The sequence below is a fragment of the Lissotriton helveticus genome, chromosome 3_1 (assembly GCF_964261635.1).
Source record: "Lissotriton helveticus chromosome 3_1, aLisHel1.1, whole genome shotgun sequence".
Taxonomy (NCBI): Eukaryota; Metazoa; Chordata; class Amphibia; order Caudata; family Salamandridae; genus Lissotriton; species Lissotriton helveticus.
Window position 1 is genome coordinate 1,878,651,544 of NC_136061.1, and position 20,546 is coordinate 1,878,672,089.

General features: G+C 47.1%; 1 protein-coding gene across 1 annotated transcript in view; it reads right to left on the minus strand.

Moving 5' to 3' along the window:
- Positions 1 to 20,546, minus strand: part of LOC144823935 (sperm-specific sodium:proton exchanger-like) — a 5,382,759-nt gene that overhangs the window by 1,436,386 nt on the left and 3,925,827 nt on the right. The window lies entirely within an intron of this gene.

Consider the following 20,546-nt stretch of genomic DNA (forward strand, 5'->3'; position numbering starts at 1 on the left):
GGTACGGAACATCACCGCACATCACTAGTGCAATACGGTGACAGGCCGCACCTACGTCATCGACCACGGGGTACGGAACGTCACCGCACATGAGTAGAGCAATACGGTGACATGGCGAACCTACGTCATCGACCACGGGGTACCGAACGTCACCGCGCATCACTAGTGTAATACGGTGACAGGCCGCACCTACGTCATCGACCACGGGGTACGGAACGGAACGTCACCGCACATCAGTAGAGCAATACGGTGACATGGCGAACCTACATCATCGACCACGGGGTACGGAACGTCACCGCACATCACTAGTGTAATACGGTGACAGGCCGCACCTACGTCATCGACCACGGGGTACGGAACGTCACCGCTCATCAGTAGAGCAATACGGTGACATGGCGAACCTACGTCATCGACCACGGGGTACGGAACGTCACCGCACATCACTAGTGTAATACGGTGACAGGCCGCACCTACGTCATCTACCACGGGGTACGGAACGTCACCGCACATCAGTAGAGCAATACGGTGACATGGCGAACCTACGTCATCGACCACGGGGTATGGTAAGTCACCGCACATCACCAGTGCAATAGACGTATGGGACATACGACTGCTATATCAACGTTTGTCTAACGGGTGTATAGTAAACACATCCACCACTTCCCACCACTGCCCAGCATCAGAGTGCCCACCACTGCCCAGCAACAGAGTGCCCACCACTGCTCAGCATCAGAGTGCCCACCACTGCCCAGCATCAGAGTGCCCACCACTTCCCAGCATCAGAGTGCCCACCACTTCCCAGCATCAGAGTGCCCACCACTGCCCAGCATCAGAGTGCCCACCACTGCCCAGCATCAGAGTGCCCACCACTGCCCAGCATCAGAGTGCCCACCACTGCCCAGCATCAGAGTGCCCACCACTGCCCAGCATCAGAGTGCCCACCACTGCCCAGCATCAGAGTGCCCACCACTTCCCACCACTGCCCAGCATCAGAGTGCCCACCACTGCCCAGCATCAGAGTGCCCACCACTTCCCACCTCTGCCCAGCATCAGAGTGCCCACCACTGCCCAGCATCAGAGTGCCCACCACTGCCCAGCATCAGAGCGCCCACCACTGCCCAGCATCAGAGTGCCCACCACTTCCCAGCATCAGAGTGCCCACCACTTCCCAGCATCAGAGTGCCCACCACTGCCCAGCATCCGAGTGCCCACCACTGCCCAGCATCAGAGTGCCCACCACTGCCCAGCATCAGAGTGCCCACCACTGCCCAGCTCGTACATCAAAAACATACCATTGTCAACCTCATTACCCTCAGGAGATAGACACATTTTAGCAGACCTAAATGTGAACATCACACCAGCTCCCAGGCACCCAGCAGTCACAGACATCATCACACAAACTACAAATCTGAAAAGGAAAAAATTAGCTTTATTCAGCGGAATCACAAAAGAAAAGCAAATGAGAGTCCTCGCTCATTAAAGGCCAATGGCCAGTCCAATAGAGTCTCTGCAACAGTTTGTGCCTCCATGGGTGTAATCTCACCCAAACCTGCCTGCACATGGCGTTTAATCAGCTGTGCTGACTATGGGGGCACCATCTGTGGAATCCTCCGGCACCGCATGGACAGGAGAGGGAAGGACAGGTGGAGTGGGTGCAGGTGTAGTGGATTCATCCACACTGGTTGGGGCATCGCCGAAAGTAGATTCAAAAACCTGGCTGCACACCTCAGCCAGGGCGGAAAAACTACCACCTGAACCCGGGGACACATGTAAATGTAAATGTAAATGTAAATGTAAATGTAAATGTAAATGTAGGTGTACTTATATAGCGCAAACCTGTCACCCAAAGGGCATCCTGGCGCTTGCTTAGGGAACCCATCCTGGTATTCCCCTGTGAGAAACCCCGGCAGGGTGTCCACAAGGTGAAAGCCAGGTATCCCGCCGCGAGGGGCCGTAGTGGAGATTAAGCAAGCTATTGCCCAGAGTTGCAGAGTGTGACCCCGTGATTCGAGTAGGCACCGGAGCGAGAATTGTTGAGTCTGTGGAATTTTGAGCCCGAGACCCGCCGAGGCGGGTATTCGAACCCTGGTCCACGGTCGATCTCAGCTTCCGGGTCTGCCGCCTCTAACCACTGAGCCACGCTTCTCCACTGGGGGTGGAGGTACAGGGCTGTGAGTCTGTCCTACTGGGTGTGTGGATGCGTGTGTGAGGTGTCTCCCCTCTCCCTGTGGGTGTGCCTACTTGCCCTTGAGACTGTGTGCGTGGAGGTTTGAGCTTCTTATGCTGTGTGTGTGCGCTGGGTGTGTCTGACCTGTGGCGTGTGCGTGTATGCTGTGTAGGTATGTGAGAGGCAGAGGTGGATGGCTCTGAAGGAGGGGGGGGACAGATGCTGCTGGGTGTAGAGAGGTGCCGTCAGTGTTGATTCAATGGCAGCCACACTCCGACGCAGATCAGACATGGCTGATGACATGCCCTCCATGAACAACACCACCTGTGTCATCAGTTGTGTATGTCCATGGAGGACAGACAGCATGGATGTCTGACCTACTGCAATCTGCCGGAGTAGGTCCACAGTCTCAGCACTGAGGGCAGCAGGGGACACAGGGGCAGGGGCTGCGGTGCCGGGAACAAAGGAGACACGGGGGCTAGCACGGACCCTAGGCACACCAAGGACTGGGAGGTTGGAGATGGGACTGGAGGAGGGGAGGGCAGCCAAAGATGAATGATTGACCATTGCTGCATATTCCACGCCCTCCTGAGAGTCTGACTCGGAGTCGTCGGCATGGTAAGATGTGTCAGTCACATGTCGTCCGGCCTGCAGACTCTCCTCACACTCTGTGCCACTGCCTCCCTCTGACACCTCAAAGCAGGTGGCACTGTCGGTGTGTCCCTCTGCCTGATCCGCGCCTGTGTCTCCTCCAGATTCAGATGATGATGTTGTGAGCAAGGAGAAGAATGAAAACATATCAGTCACCTGTACACATCAGACATATCAGCTGCAAATCATTTGGCCTCATTCCTCAACATGGCATGCATCATGAGTCACATGACACAGAACTCTGCATAATGACAAGTCTACTTGTGGACAAATGTCAGAGACACAACGCTCAATGTAAGGTAGGAGACAAGGTATAGGCAAGGAAAATACTTGTATGAGAGACACAATCATGATCCACTGCCTGACAACAGGATAGCTGATGATGCATCACAGTTCATTAGCCAACCCTGCCACCCAAATCAAGACCTGGTCATGTTTGATTCGCTTTGACTCTGTGCCACATTAGAAAAGTCCTAGGCGAACTGCCATGTGATGCCATCCTGGGACCTGAAACAAGTGTTCCATCACCTCACACTGCCATCACAGCTTTGTACATCTAAAGTCACATTGTGTGGCAGACCATCAATACTATGTACAAAGAACATGCAACAGATGTTGAGAATATGCACACACGCACTGCCCAGTGTGAGTATGCAGAAGCCCAAAATATAGCACATGTACATTGTGCACCTGTAGCTAACACAAGATAATTAGAAAGTGTACCATGGACAAAGGCCACTGAGGCTGACTTGTGCATAAAACACTTGTTGAGACTCAAGAACAGTGCCACAATATGAAGAAGGGCAGACATAGTGCACATGTGGTGCTACATTTAAGGTACCAACAGGTGTCACATACCCCCCTACAACATGATGATGTGCAAAGGAAGATGCATACTGCACTTTCCCTGAGTTATGTTATATTTGGAGTTAGAATAGAAAATTATTGTGGTTTACTGTCCAGCACTTTCTCTGAGTTATGTTAGACTTGGAGTTAGAATAGTAAATTATTATGGTTTACTGTCCAGCACTTTCCCTGAGTTATGTTAGACTTGGAGTTAGAATAGTAAATTATTATGGATTACTGTCCAGCACTGTCACAGAGTTATGTTGGATTTGGAGTTAGAATAGTAAATTATTATGGTTTACTGTCCAGCACTTTCCCTGAGTTATGTTATATTTGGAGTTAGAATAGTAAATTATTATGGTTTACTGTCCAGCACTTTCCCTGAGTTATGTTAGAATTGGAGTTAGGATAGTAAATTATTATGGTTTACTGTCCAGCACTTTCCCTGAGTTACGTTGGATTTGGAGTTAGAATAGTAAATTATTATGGTTTACTGTCCAGCACTTTCCCTGAGTTATGTTAGATTTGGAGTTAGAATAGTAAATTATGATGGTTTACTGTCCAGCACTTTCCCAGAGTTATGTTGTATTTGGAGCTAGAATAGTAAATTATTATGGTTTACTGTCCAGCACTTTCCCTGAGTTATGTTATATTTGAAGTTAGAATAGTAAATTATTATGGTTTACTGCCCAGCACTTTTTCTGAGTTATGTTACATTTGGAGTTAGAATAGTAAATTATTATGGTTTACTGTTAAGCATTTTCCTTGAAATATGTTGCACTTGGACTTAGAATAGTAAATTATTATGGTTTACTGTCCAGCACTTTCCCTGAGTTTTGTTAGATTTGGAGTTAGAATAGTAAATTATTATGGTTTACTGTCCAGCACTTTCCCTGAGTTATGTTAGATTTGGAGTTAGAATAGTAAATTATTAGGGTTTACTGTCCAGCACTTTCCCTGAGTTATGTTAGATTTGGAGTTAGAATAGTAAATTATCATGATTTACTGTCCATCATTTTCCCTGAGTTATGTTAGACTTGGAGTTAGAATAGTACATTATTATGATTTACTGTCCAGCACTTTCACAGAGTTATGTTGGATTTGGAGTTAGAATAGTAAATTATCATGCTTTACTGTCCAGCACTTTCCCTGAGTTATGTTATATTTGGAGTTAGAATAGTAAATTATTATGGTTTACTGTCCAGCACTTTCCCTGAGTTATGTTAGAATTGGAGTTAGAATAGTAAATTATTATGGTGTACTGCCCAGCACTTTCCCTGAGTTATGTTGGATTTGGAGTTAGAATAGTAAATTATTATGGTTTACTGTCAAGAACTTTCCCTGAGTTATGTTATATTTGGAGTTAGAATAGTACATTATTATGGTTTACTGTCCAGCACTTTCCCTGAGTTATGTTAGATTTGGAGTTAGAATAGTAAATTATTATGGTTTACTGTCCAGCACTTTCCCTGAGTTATGTTAGACTTGGAGTTAGAATAGTAAATTATTATGGTTTACTGTCCAGCACTTTTCCAGAGTTATGTTGGATTTGGAGTTAGAATAGTAAATTAGTATGCTTTGCTGTTCAGCACTTTCCCTGAGTTATGTTATATTTGGAGTTAGAATACTAAATTATTATGGTTTACTGTCCAGCACTTTCCCTGAGTTATGTTAGACTTTGAGTTAGAATAGTAGATTATTTTGGTTTACTGTCCAGCACTTTCCCTGAGTTATGTTATATTTGGAGTTAGAATAGAAAATATTATGGTTTACTGTCCATCACTTTCCCTGAGTTATGTTAGACTTGGAGTTAGAATAGTAAATTATTATGGTTTACTGTCCAGCACTGTCACAGAGTTATGTTGGATTTGGAGTTAGAATAGTAAATTATTATGGTTTACTGTCCAGTACTTTCCCTGAGTTATGTTATATTTGGAGTTAGAATAGTACATTATTATGGTTTACTGTCCAGCACTTTCCCTGAGTTATGTTAGAATTGGAGTTAGAATAGTAAATTATTATGGTTTACTGTCCAGCACTTTCCCTGAGTTATGTTGGATGTGGAGTTAGAATAGTAAATTATTATGGTTTACTGTCCAGCACTTTCCCTGAGTTATGTTAGATTTGGAGTTAGAATAGCAAAATATTATGGTTTACTGTCCAGCACTTTCCCTGAGTTATGTTAGACTTGGAGTTAGAATAGTAAATTATTATGGTTTACTGTCCAGCACTTTCCCAGAGTTATGTTGGATTTGGAGTTAGAATAGTAAATTATTATGCTTTACTGTTCAGCACTTTCCCTGAGTTATGTTATATTTGGAGTTAGAATACTAAATTATTATGGTTTACTGTCCAGCACTTTCCCTGAGTTATGTTAGACTTGGAGTTAGAATAGTAAATTATTTTGGTTTACTGTCCAGCACTTTCCCTGAGTTATGTTATATTTGGAGTTAGAATAGAAAATTATTATGGTTTACTGTCCAGCACTTTCTCTGAGTTATGTTAGACTTGGAGTTAGAATAGTAAATTCTTATGGTTTACTGTCCAGCACTTTCCCTGAGTTATGTTAGACTTGGAGTAAGAATAGTAAATTATTATGGTTTACTATCCAGCACTGTCACAGAGTTATGTTGGATTTGGAGTGAGAATAGTAAATTATTATGGTTTACTGTCCAGCACTTTCCCAGAGTTATGTTATATTTGGAGTTAGAATAGTAAATTATTATGGTTTACTGTCCAGCCCTTTCCCTGAGTTATGTTAGAATTGGAGTTAGAATAGTAAATTATTATGGTTTACTGTCCAGCACTTTCCCTGAGTTATGTTATATTTGAAGTTAGAATAGTAAATTATTATGGTTTACTGTCCAGCACTTTCTCTGAGTTATGTTACATTTGGAGTTAGAATAGTAAATTATTATGGTTTACTGTTAAGCATTTTCCTTGAAATATGTTGCACTTGGACTTAGAATAGTAAATTATTATGGTTTACTGTCCAGCACTTTCCCTGAGTTTTGTTAGATTTGGAGTTAGAATAGTAAATTATTATGGTTTACTGTCCAGCACTTTCCCTGAGTTATGTTAGATTTGGAGTTAGAATAGTAAATTATTAGGGTTTACTGTCCAGCACTTTCCCTGAGTTATGTTAGATTTGGAGTTAGAATAGTAAATTATCATGATTTACTGTCCATCATTTTCCCTGAGTTATGTTAGACTTGGAGTTAGAATAGTAAATTATTATGGTTTACTGTCCAGCACTTTCACAGAGTTATGTTGGATTTGGAGTTAGAATAGTAAATTATTATGCTTTACTGTCCAGCACTTTCCCTGAGTTATGTTATATTTGGAGTTAGAATAGTAAATTATCATGGTTTACTGTCCAGCACTTTCTCTGAGTTATGTTAGAATGGGAGTTAGAATAGTAAATTATTATGGTTTACTGTCCAGCACTTTCCCTGAGTTATGTTGGATTTGGAGTTAGAATAGATAGTAAATTATTATGGTTTACTGTCCATGTCCAGCACTTTCCCTGAGTTATGTTATATTTAGAGTTAGAATAGTAAATTATTATGGTTTACTGTCCAGCACTTTCCCTGAGTTATGTTAGATTTGGAGTTACAATAGTAAATTATTATGGTTTACTGTCCAGCACTTTCCCTGAGTTATGTTAGACTTGGAGTTAGAATAGTAAATTATTATGCTTTGCTGTTCAGCACTTTCCCTGAGTTATGTTATATTTGGAGTTAGAATCCTGAATTATTATGGTTTACTGTCCAGCACTTTCCCTGAGTTATGTTAGACTTAGAGTTAGAATAGTAAATTATTTTGGTTTACTGTCCAGCACTTTCCCTGAGTTATGTTATATTTGGAGTTAGAATAGAAAATTATTATGGTTTACTGTCCATCACTTTCCCAGAGTTATGTTAGACTTGGAGTTAGAATAGTAAATTATTATGGTTAACTGTCCAGCACTGTCACAGAGTTATGTTGGATTTGGAGTTAGAATAGTAAAATATTATGGTTTACTGTCCAGCACTTTCCCTGAGTTATGTTATATTTGGAGTTAAAATAGTACATTATTATGGTTTACTGTCCAGCACTTTCCCTGAGTTATGTTAGAATTGGAGTTAGAATAGTAAATTATTATGGTTTACTGTCCAGCACTTTCCCTGAGTTATGTTGGATTTGGAGTTAGAATAGTAAATTATTATGGTTTACTGTCCAGCACTTTCCCTGAGTTATGTTAGATTTGGAGTTAGAATAGTAAATTATTATGGTTTACTGTCCAGCACTTTCCCAGAGTTATGTTGGATTTGGAGTTAGAATAGTAAATTATTATGGTTTACTGTCCAGCACTTTCCCTGAGTTATGTTATATTTGAAGTTAGAATAGTAAATTATTATGGTTTACTCTCCAGCACTTTCTCTGAGATATGTTACATTTGGAGTTAGAATAGTAAATTATTATGGTTTACTGTTAAGCATTTTCCTTGATAGATGTTGCACTTGGACTTAGAATAGTACATTTTTATGGTTTACTGTCCAGCACTTTCCCTGAGTTATGTTATATTTGGAGTTAGAATAGTAAATTATTATGGTTCACTGTCCAGCACTTATCCTGAGTTATGTTAGATTTGGAGTTAGAATAGTAAATTATTAGGGTTTACTGTCCAGCCCTTTCCCTGAGTTATGTTAGATTTGGAGTTAGAATAGTAAATTATTATGGTTTAATGTTTAGCATTGTCAGTGAATTATTTAGAGTTTGGAATTCGAATAGTATTTTTTTTGAGTTAATATATAGGCGTCGATTCCGATCCGGTAAAAAGCGCTCCGAATTGCTGTTCGGAGTGTTTTTCCCCGTACGAATCGCACCTGTAGGCGTCCCCGTACGATTCAGCAAGTATGATCACAAATTAAAGCGTCACTCCGTACGACTCGTAAAAAAGACAGTACAAATCGAAAATCCATACGAATTGCAGTCGGCTGACGCACCACGCAGCGTCCGTACGTAAATAGACCGCGCCTTCCGAACCAGGAAGTACGATCCGTGTTGAACACACTCCGTACGGCTCTTTTGCTACAAGAGCTCTAAACTACCGTAAACCCACACTCCGGCAAAACCGGCACCCGGTACACGACAAGCAGGACATGAACGCCATCGTCCGTCTCATCCCTATCCTGTACGCCCACCACCTCGTACTTAGAAACCGACGACGGCGCAGAAGGTGAGCACAATGAAGTCCAACATACCTGTACGTGTAGCCAGACGGCCACATCGCCATTGCACGATTGTAATGCCTGGGTATGTTGCGCCACACACTCCCGCACATCACTAGTGTAATACGGAGGGAGGCCGTATGTTCGTCATCGATCACGGGGTACGGTACGTCACCGCACAACAGTAGAGCAATACGGTGACAGGCCGCACCTACGTCATCGACCACGGGGTACGGAACGTCACCGCACATCAGTAGAGCAATACGGTGACATGGCGAACCTACGTCATCGACCACGGGGTACGGAACGTCACCGCACATCACTAGTGTAATACGGTGACAGGCCGCACCTACGTCATCGACCACGGGGTACGGAACGTCACCGCACATCAGTAGAGCAATACGGTGACATGGCGAACCTACGTCATCGACCACGGGGTACGGAACATCACCGCACATCACTAGTGCAATACGGTGACAGGCCGCACCTACGTCATCGACCACGGGGTACGGAACGTCACCGCACCTCAGTAGAGCAATACGGTGACATGGCGAACCTACGTCATCGACCACGGGGTACCGAACGTCACCGCGCATCACTAGTGTAATACGGTGACAGGCCGCACCTACGTCATCGACCACGGGGTACGGAACGGAACGTCACCGCACATCAGTAGAGCAATACGGTGACATGGCGAACCTACATCATCGACCACGGGGTACGGAACGTCACCGCACATCACTAGTGTAATACGGTGACAGGCCGCACCTACGTCATCGACCACGTGGTACGGAACGTCACCGCTCATCAGTGGAGCAATACGGTGACATGGCGAACCTACGTCATCGACCACGGGGTACGGAACGTCACCGCACATCACTAGTGTAATACGGTGACAGGCCGCACCTACGTCATCGACCACGGGGTACGGAACGTCACCGCACATCAGTAGAGCAATACGGTGACATGGCGAACCTACGTCATCGACCACGGGGTATGGTAAGTCACCGCACATCACCAGTGCAATAGACGTATGGGACATACGACTGCTATATCAACGTTTGTCTAACGGGTGTATAGTAAACACATCCACCACTTCCCACCACTGCCCAGCATCAGAGTGCCCACCACTGCCCAGCATCAGAGTGCCCACCACTGCTCAGCATCAGAGTGCCCATCACTGCCCAGCATCAGAGTGCCCACCACTTCCCAGCATCAGAGTGCCCACCACTTCCCAGCATCAGAGTGCCCACCACTGCCCAGCATCAGAGTGCCCACCACTGCCCAGCATCAGAGTGCCCACCACTTCCCAGCATCAGAGTGCCCACTACTTCCCAGCATCAGAGTGCCCACCACTGCCCAGCATCAGAGTGCCCACCACTGCCCAGCATCAGAGTGCCCACCACTGCCCAGCATCAGAGTGCCTACCACTTCCCAGCATCAGAGTGCCCACCACTTCCCAGCATCAGAGTGCCCACGACTGCCCAGCATCAGAGTGCCCACCACGTCCCAGCATCAGAGTGCCCACCACGTCCCAGCATCAGAGTGCCCACCACTTCCCAGCATCAGAGTGCCCACCACTGCCCAGCATCAGAGTGCCCACCACTGCCCAGCATCAGAGTGCCCACCACTGCCCAGCATCAGAGTGCCCACCACTGCCCAGCACCAGAGTGCCCACCACTTCCCACCACTGCCCAGCATCAGAGTGCCCACCACTGCCCAGCATCAGAGTGCCCACCACTTCCCACCTCTGCCCAGCATCAGAGTGCCCACCACTGCCCAGCATCATAGTGCCCACCACTGCCCAGCATCAGAGCGCCCACCACTGCCCAGCATCAGAGTGCCCACCACTTCCCAGCATCAGAGTGCCCACCACTTCCCAGCATCAGAGTGTCCACCACTGCCCAGCATCAGAGTGCCCACCACTGCCCAGCATCAGAGTGCCCACCACTGCCCAGCATCAGAGTGCCCACCACTGCCCACCTCGTACATCAAAAACATACCATTGTCAACCTCATTACCCTCAGGAGATAGACACATTTTAGCAGACCTAAATGTGAACATCACACCAGCTCCCAGGCACCCAGCAGTCACAGACATCATCACACAAACTACAAATCTGAAAAGGAAAAAATTAGCTTTATTCAGCGGAATCACAAAAGAAAAGCAAATGAGAGTCCTCGCTCATTAAAGGCCAATGGCCAGTCCAATAGAGTCTCTGCAACAGTTTGTGCCTCCATGGGTGTAATCTCACCCAAACCTGCCTGCACATGGCGTTTAATACGCTGTGCTGACTATGGGGGCACCATCTGTGGAATCCTCCGGCACCGCATGGACAGGAGAGGGAAGGACAGGTGGAGTGGGTGCAGGTGTAGTGGATTCATCCACACTGGTTGGGGCATCGCCGAAAGTAGATTCAAAAACCTGGCTGCACACCTCAGCCAGGGCGGAAAAACTACCACCTGAACCCGGGGACACATTGGGGGTGGAGGTACGGGGCTGTGAGTCTGTCCTACTGGGTGTGTGGATGCGTGTGTGAGGTGTCTCCCCTCTCCCTGTGGGTGTGCCTACTTGCCCTTGAGATTGTGTGCGTGGAGGTTTGAGCTTCTTATGCTGTGTGTGTGCGCTGGGTGTGTCTGACCTGTGGCGTGTGCGTGTATGCTGTGTAGGTATGTGAGAGGCAGAGGTGGATGGCTCTGAAGGAGGGGGGGGCAGATGCTGCTGGGTGTAGAGAGGTGCCGTCAGTGTTGATTCAATGGCAGCCACACTCCGACGCAGATCAGACATGGCTGATGACATGCCCTCCATGAACGACACCACCTGTGTCATCAGTTGTGTATGTCCATGGAGGACAGACAGCATGGATGTCTGACCTACTGCAATCTGCCGGAGTAGGTCCACAGTCTCAGCACTGAGGGCAGCAGGGGACACAGGGGCAGGGGCTGCGGTGCCGGGAACAAAGGAGACACGGGGGCTAGCACGGACCCTAGGCACACCAAGGACTGGGAGGTTGGAGATGGGACTGGAGGAGGGGAGGGCAGCCAAAGATGAATGAGTGACCATTGCTGCATATTCCACCCCCTCCTGAGAGTCTGACTCGGAGTCGTCGGCATGGTAAGATGTGTCAGTCACATGTCGTCCGGCCTGCAGACTCTCCTCACACTCTGTGCCACTGCCTCCCTCTGACACCTCAAAGCAGGTGGCACTGTCGGTGTGTCCCTCTGCCTGATCCGTGCCTGTGTCTCCTCCAGATTCAGATGATGATGCTGTGAGCAAGGAGAAGAATGAAAACATATCAGTCACCTGTACACATCAGACATATCAGCTGCAAATCATTTGGCCTCATTCCTCAACATGGCATGCATCATGAGTCACATGACACAGAACTCTGCATAATGACAAGTCTACTTGTGGACAAATGTCAGAGACACAACGCTCAATGTAAGGTAGGAGACAAGGTATAGGCAAGGAAAATACTTGTATGAGAGACACAATCATGATCCACTGCCTGACAACAGGATAGCTGATGATGCATCACAGTTCATTAGCCAACCCTGCCACCCAAATCAAGACCTGGTCATGTTTGATTCGCTTTGACTCTGTGCCACATTAGAAAAGTCCTAGGCGAACTGCCATGTGATGCCATCCTGGGACCTGAAACAAGTGTTCCATCACCTCACATTGCCATCACAGCTTTGTACATCCAAAGTCACATTGTGTGGCAGACCATCAATACTATGTACAAAGAACATGCAACAGATGTTGAGAATATGCACACACGCTCTGCCCAGTGTGAGTACGCAGAAGCCCAAAATATAGCACATGTACATTGTGCACCTGTAGCTAACACAAGATAATTAGAAAGTGTACCATGGACAAAGGCCACTGAGGCTGACTTGTGCATAAAACACTTGTTGAGACTCAAGAACAGTGCCACAATATGAAGAAGGGCAGACATAGTGCACATGTGGTGCTACATTTAAGGTACCAACAGGTGTCACATACCCCCCTACAACATGATGATGTGCAAAGGAAGATGCATACTGCACTTTCCCTGAGTTATGTTATATTTGGAGTTAGAATAGAAAATTATTGTGGTTTACTGTCCAGCACTTTCTCTGAGTTATGTTAGACTTGGAGTTAGAATAGTAAATTATCATGATTTACTGTCCATCATTTTCCCTGAGTTATGTTAGACTTGGAGTTAGAATAGTAAATTATTATGGTTTACTGTCCAGCACTTTCACAGAGTTATGTTGGATTTGGAGTTAGAATAGTAAATTATTATGCTTTACTGTCCAGCACTTTCCCTGAGTTATGTTATATTTGGAGTTAGAATAGTAAATTATCATGGTTTACTGTCCAGCACTTTCTCTGAGTTATGTTAGAATGGGAGTTAGAATAGTAAATTATTATGGTTTACTGTCCAGCACTTTCCCTGAGTTATGTTGGATTTGGAGTTAGAATAGATAGTAAATTATTATGGTTTACTGTCCATGTCCAGCACTTTCCCTGAGTTATGTTATATTTAGAGTTAGAATAGTAAATTATTATGGTTTACTGTCCAGCACTTTCCCTGAGTTATGTTAGATTTGGAGTTACAATAGTAAATTATTATGGTTTACTGTCCAGCACTTTCCCTGAGTTATGTTAGACTTGGAGTTAGAATAGTAAATTATTATGCTTTGCTGTTCAGCACTTTCCCTGAGTTATGTTATATTTGGAGTTAGAATCCTGAATTATTATGGTTTACTGTCCAGCACTTTTCCTGAGTTATGTTAGACTTAGAGTTAGAATAGTAAATTATTTTGGTTTACTGTCCAGCACTTTCCCTGAGTTATGTTATATTTGGAGTTAGAATAGAAAATTATTATGGTTTACTGTCCATCACTTTCCCAGAGTTATGTTAGACTTGGAGTTAGAATAGTAAATTATTATGGTTAACTGTCCAGCACTGTCACAGAGTTATGTTGGATTTGGAGTTAGAATAGTAAATTATTATGGTTTACTGTCCAGCACTTTCCCTGAGTTATGTTATATATGGAGTTAAAATAGTACATTATTATGGTTTACTGTCCAGCACTTTCCCTGAGTTATGTTAGAATTGGAGTTAGAATAGTAAATTATTATGGTTTACTGTCCAGCACTTTCCCTGAGTTATGTTGGATTTGGAGTTAGAATAGTAAATTATTATGGTTTACTGTCCAGCACTTTCCCTGAGTTATGTTAGATTTGGAGTTAGAATAGTAAATTATTATGGTTTACTGTCCAGCACTTTCCCAGAGTTATGTTGGATTTGGAGTTAGAATAGTAAATTATTATGGTTTACTGTCCAGCACTTTCCCTGAGTTATGTTATATTTGAAGTTAGAATAGTAAATTATTATGGTTTACTCTCCAGCACTTTCTCTGAGATATGTTACATTTGGAGTTAGAATAGTAAATATTATGGTTTACTGTTAAGCATTTTCCCTGATAGATGTTGCACTTGGACTTAGAATAGTACATTTTTATGGTTTACTGTCCAGCACTTTCCCTGAGTTATGTTATATTTGGAGTTAGAATAGTAAATTATTATGGTTCACTGTCCAGCACTTATCCTGAGTTATGTTAGATTTGGAGTTAGAATAGTAAATTATTAGGGTTTACTGTCCAGCACTTTCCCTGAGTTATGTTAGATTTGGAGTTAGAATAGTAAATTATTATGGTTTAATGTTTAGCATTGTCAGTGAATTATTTAGAGTTTGGAATTCGAATAGTATTTTTTTTGAGTTAATATATAGGCGTCGATTCCGATCCGGTAAAAAGCGCTCCGAATTGCTGTTCGGAGTGTTTTTCCCCGTACGAATCGCACCTGTAGGCGTCCCCGTACGATTCAGCAAGTATGATCACAAATTAAAGCGTCACTCCGTACGACTCGTAAAAAAGACAGTACAAATCGAAAATCCATACGAATTGCAGTCGGCTGACGCACCACGCAGCGTCCGTACGTAAATAGACCGCGCCTTCCGAACCAGGAAGTACGATCCGTGTTGAACACACTCCGTACGGCTCTTTTGCTACAAGAGCTCTAAACTACCGTAAACCCACACTCCGGCAAAACCGGCACCCGGTACACGACAAGCAGGACATGAACGCCATCGTCCGTCTCATCCCTATCCTGTACGCCCACCACCTCGTACTTAGAAACCGACGACGGCGCAGAAGGTGAGCACAATGAAGTCCAACATACCTGTACGTGTAGCCAGACGGCCACATCGCCATTGCACGATTGTAATGTCTGGGTATGTTGCGCCACACACTCCCGCACATCACTAGTGTAATACGGAGGGAGGCCGTATGTTCGTCATCGATCACGGGGTACGGTACGTCACCGCACAACAGTAGAGCAATACGGTGACAGGCCGCACCTACGTCATCGACCACGGGGTACGGAACGTCACCGCACATCAGTAGAGCAATACGGTGACATGGCGAACCTACGTCATCGACCACGGGGTACGGAACGTCACCGCACATCACTAGTGTAATACGGTGACAGGCCGCACCTACGTCATCGACCACGGGGTACGGAACGTCACCGCACATCAGTAGAGCAATACGGTGACATGGCGAACCTACGTCATCGACCACGGGGTACGGAACATCACCGCACATCACTAGTGCAATACGGTGACAGGCCGCACCTACGTCATCGACCACGGGGTACGGAACGTCACCGCACCTCAGTAGAGCAATACGGTGACATGGCGAACCTACGTCATCGACCACGGGGTACCGAACGTCACCGCGCATCACTAGTGTAATACGGTGACAGGCCGCACCTACGTCATCGACCACGGGGTACGGAACGGAACGTCACCGCACATCAGTAGAGCAATACGGTGACATGGCGAACCTACATCATCGACCACGGGGTACGGAACGTCACCGCACATCACTAGTGTAATACGGTGACAGGCCGCACCTACGTCATCGACCACGTGGTACGGAACGTCACCGCTCATCAGTGGAGCAATACGGTGACATGGCGAACCTACGTCATCGACCACGGGGTACGGAACGTCACCGCACATCACTAGTGTAATACGGTGACAGGCCGCACCTACGTCATCGACCACGGGGTACGGAACGTCACCGCACATCAGTAGAGCAATACGGTGACATGGCGAACCTACGTCATCGACCACGGGGTATGGTAAGTCACCGCACATCACCAGTGCAATAGACGTATGGGACATACGACTGCTATATCAACGTTTGTCTAACGGGTGTATAGTAAACACATCCACCACTTCCCACCACTGCCCAGCATCAGAGTGCCCACCACTGCCCAGCATCAGAGTGCCCACCACTGCTTAGCATCAGAGTGCCCACCACTGCCCAGCATCAGAGTGCCCACCACTTCCCAGCATCAGAGTGCCCACCACTTCCCAGCATCAGAGTGCCCACCACTGCCCAGCATCAGAGTGCCCACCACTGCCCAGCATCAGAGTGCCCACCACTTCCCAGCATCAGAGTGCCCACCACTTCCCAGCATCAGAGTGCCCACCACTGCCCAGCATCAGAGTGCCCACCACTGCCCAGCATCAGAGTGCCCACCACTGCCCAGCATCAGAGTGCCTACCACTTCCCAGCATCAGAGTGCCCACCACTTCCCAGCCTCAGAGTGCCCACGACTGCCCAGCATCAGAGTGCCCACCACGTCCTAGCATCAGAGTGCCCACCACGTCCCAGCATCAGAGTGCCCACCACTTCCCAGCATCAGAGTGCCCACCACTGCCCAGCATCAGAGTGCCCACCACTGCCCAGCATCAGAGTGCCCACCACTGCCCAGCATCAGAGTGCCCACCACTGCCCAGCACCAGAGTGCCCACCACTTCCCACCACTGCCCAGCATCAGAGTGCCCACCACTGCCCAGCATCAGAGTGCCCACCACTTCCCACCTCTGCCCAGCATCAGAGTGCCCACCACTGCCCAGCATCAGAGTGCCCACCACTGCCCAGCATCAGAGCGCCCACCACTGCCCAGCATCAGAGTGCCCACCACTTCCCAGCATCAGAGTGCCCACCACTTCCCAGCATCAGAGTGCCCACCACTGCCCAGCATCAGAGTGCCCACCACTGCCCAGCATCAGAGTGCCCACCACTGCCCAGCATCAGAGTGCCCACCACTGCCCAGCTCGTACATCAAAAACATACCATTGTCAACCTCATTACCCTCAGGAGATAGACACATTTTAGCAGACCTAAATGTGAACATCACACCAGCTCCCAGGCACCCAGCAGTCACAGACATCATCACACAAACTACAAATCTGAAAAGGAAAAAATTAGCTTTATTCAGCGGAATCACAAAAAGAAAAGCAAATGAGAGTCCTCGCTCATTAAAGGCCAATGGCCAGTCCAATAGAGTCTCTGCAACAGTTTGTGCCTCCATGGGTGTAATCTCACCCAAACCTGCCTGCACATGGCGTTTAATCAGCTGTGCTGACTATGGGGGCACCATCTGTGGAATCCTCCGGCACCGCATGGACAGGAGAGGGAAGGACAGGTGGAGTGGGTGCAGGTGTAGTGGATTCATCCACACTGGTTGGGGCATCGCCGAAAGTAGATTCAAAAACCTGGCTGCACACCTCAGCCAGGGCGGAAAAACTACCACCTGAACCCGGGGACACATTGGGGGTGGAGGTACAGGGCTGTGAGTCTGTCCTACTGGGTGTGTGGATGCGTGTGTGAGGTGTCTCCCCTCTCCCTGTGGGTGTGCCTACTTGCCCTTGAGACTGTGTGCGTGGAGGTTTGAGCTTCTTATGCTGTGTGTGTGCGCTGGGTGTGTCTGACCTGTGGCGTGTGCGTGTATGCTGTGTAGGTATGTGAGAGGCAGAGGTGGATGGCTCTGAAGGAGGGGGGGGGGACAGATGCTGCTGGGTGTAGAGAGGTGCCGTCAGTGTTGATTCAATGGCAGCCACACTCCGACGCAGATCAGACATGGCTGATGACATGCCCTCCATGAACGACACCACCTGTGTCATCAGTTGTGTATGTCCTTGGAGGACAGACAGCATGGATGTCTGACCTACTGCAATCTGCCGGAGTAGGTCCACAGTCTCAGCACTGAGGGCAGCAGGGGACACAGGGGCAGGGGCTGCGGTGCCGGGAACAAAGGAGACACGGGGGCTAGCACGGACCCTAGGCACACCAAGGACTGGGAGGTTGGAGATGGGACTGGAGGAGGGGAGGGCAGCCAAAGATGAATGAGTGACCATTGCTGCATATTCCACCCCCTCCTGAGAGTCTGACTCGGAGTCGTCGGCATGGTAAGATGTGTCAGTCACATGTCGTCCGGCCTGCAGACTCTCCTCACACTCTGTGCCACTGCCTCCCTCTGACACCTCAAAGCAAGTGGCACTGTCGGTGTGTCCCTCTGCCTGATCCGTGCCTGTGTCTCCTCCAGATTCAGATGATGATGCTGTGAGCAAGGAGAAGAATGAAAACATATCAGTCACCTGTACACATCAGACATATCAGCTGCAAATCATTTGGCCTCATTCCTCAACATGGCATGCATCATGAGTCACATGACACAGAACTCTGCATAATGACAAGTCTACTTGTGGACAAATGTCAGAGACACAACGCTCAATGTAAGGTAGGAGACAAGGTATAGGCAAGGAAAATACTTGTATGAGAGACACAATCATGATCCACTGCCTGACAACAGGATAGCTGATGATGCATCACAGTTCATTAGCCAACCCTGCCACCCAAATCAAGACCTGGTCATGTTTGATTCGCTTTGACTCTGTGCCACATTAGAAAAGTCCTAGGCGAACTGCCATGTGATGCCATCCTGGGACCTGAAACAAGTGTTCCATCACCTCACATTGCCATCACAGCTTTGTACATCCAAAGTCACATTGTGTGGCAGACCATCAATACTATGTACAAAGAACATGCAACAGATGTTGAGAATATGCACACACGCACTGCCCAGTGTGAGTATGCAGAAGCCCAAAATATAGCACATGTACATTGTGCACCTGTAGCTAACACAAGATAATTAGAAAGTGTACCATGGACAAAGGCCACTGAGGCTGACTTGTGCATAAAACACTTGTTGAGACTCAAGAACAGTGCCACAATATGAAGAAGGGCAGACATAGTGCACATGTGGTGCTACATTTAAGGTACCAACAGGTGTCACATACCCCCCTACAACATGATGATGTGCAAAGGAAGATGCATACTGAGACACTGCACCATAGGAGTACATGTCAAAAACAAGCATTAGCCAAAGCAAACCTCTAATGTGGAGTAGGGCAAGGCATGTAAAGAAGCAGCTGCTGACAGAGGGACAATCAAATGCCAATGCATGAACTGCCTGTCTGACCACACCACTCAAACTATGGGAGTGTGACCATGCCTTGGAGCTCTTCAGGTACCATTTCACACACACATGACTACAAACAGACATGTACCTACCCCCTTCGTGCTGCTGTCCCTCCTGCAACTGCCTATGGAGGTCTGGGAACACCACTTCCAGGACCCGGAGCATGTTGGGGGTGAGGTGGCGGCTGCCGCCATGCCGGCGTGGAGCTTCCAGCTTCAGCTGGACTCGGGCGATGCGGCGGCTCCAGCACCGGATGTCCTGCCACCTCTTCTTTATGTTTCGAAACCTCCTGCGAGGCCCCCCCTCTCTCCGGACAGCCCTGGCGATGTCCACCCAGATTTCACCCTTCTCATAGGCAGATACCTGTCACAAATGTAAAGTTACAGAACATCAGTATACCTGGTCCATGTTCCCAAGACACCCATATGTGCACAAAATACATGAGGACAACAGGGCATCGTATGCCACACACATTTGCATCATTGTCCAGGAGTATGTGGCCTATGTGCAAACACAACTGCTTTGCATGACATTGAAATTCTACAGATGACATGAGGGCTGCAAAACACTCTTTGAGCATGGCACTCACTGAACAATATATGCTATATCTGGGTGCAATGCAGCACGTGACATGCTGTCACACACCACACTACAACAAATAACTCTCTTGTAACAACACTGTGCACCCTGGCACTCACTCACAACAACATTGCATCTATCCACTATTACTACACAGTGGCTATGATGTCACACACACAACAGGTGCACACTCCAAGGTATTGCACACATCACTCACCTGATCCTCTGGTCTCCCATTCAGCTTGCTGAAGTTTGGCAGGAGGGCATCCAGCAGGGCCTTGTTCTCACCATCAGTGAATGCAGGTGCCCTCTCCATGTTCAGCTAATCAGGGTCCAGAGGATTCAGAGACAGCAGCTGTGGTTACCACACCAATGTTGGGCAGGCAAGTGCCCTCCCACAGCCACATGCTGCCTTATATCTGTGCTGCAGAGGGTCTGTGAGTCCAAGGAGTAGTGTGTGATAGGCCACCATAATTTGCATCCTATGTTCCATCCAATCACATCACACCTAAGCCCATGACACACATATGCATGGTTTGAAAATAGAGCCAGAGCTGAACAACAACTTTCGCAACATTGTATACTTTTTCCTAACTGATTCTTCCAGGACACCTGTAGGAGTTTAAAAAAACTCTGTATCCATGACAACCTGGTTGCATTTTGAACAGTACACTGTTCCCCTAGTTGTTCCCTATGCATTT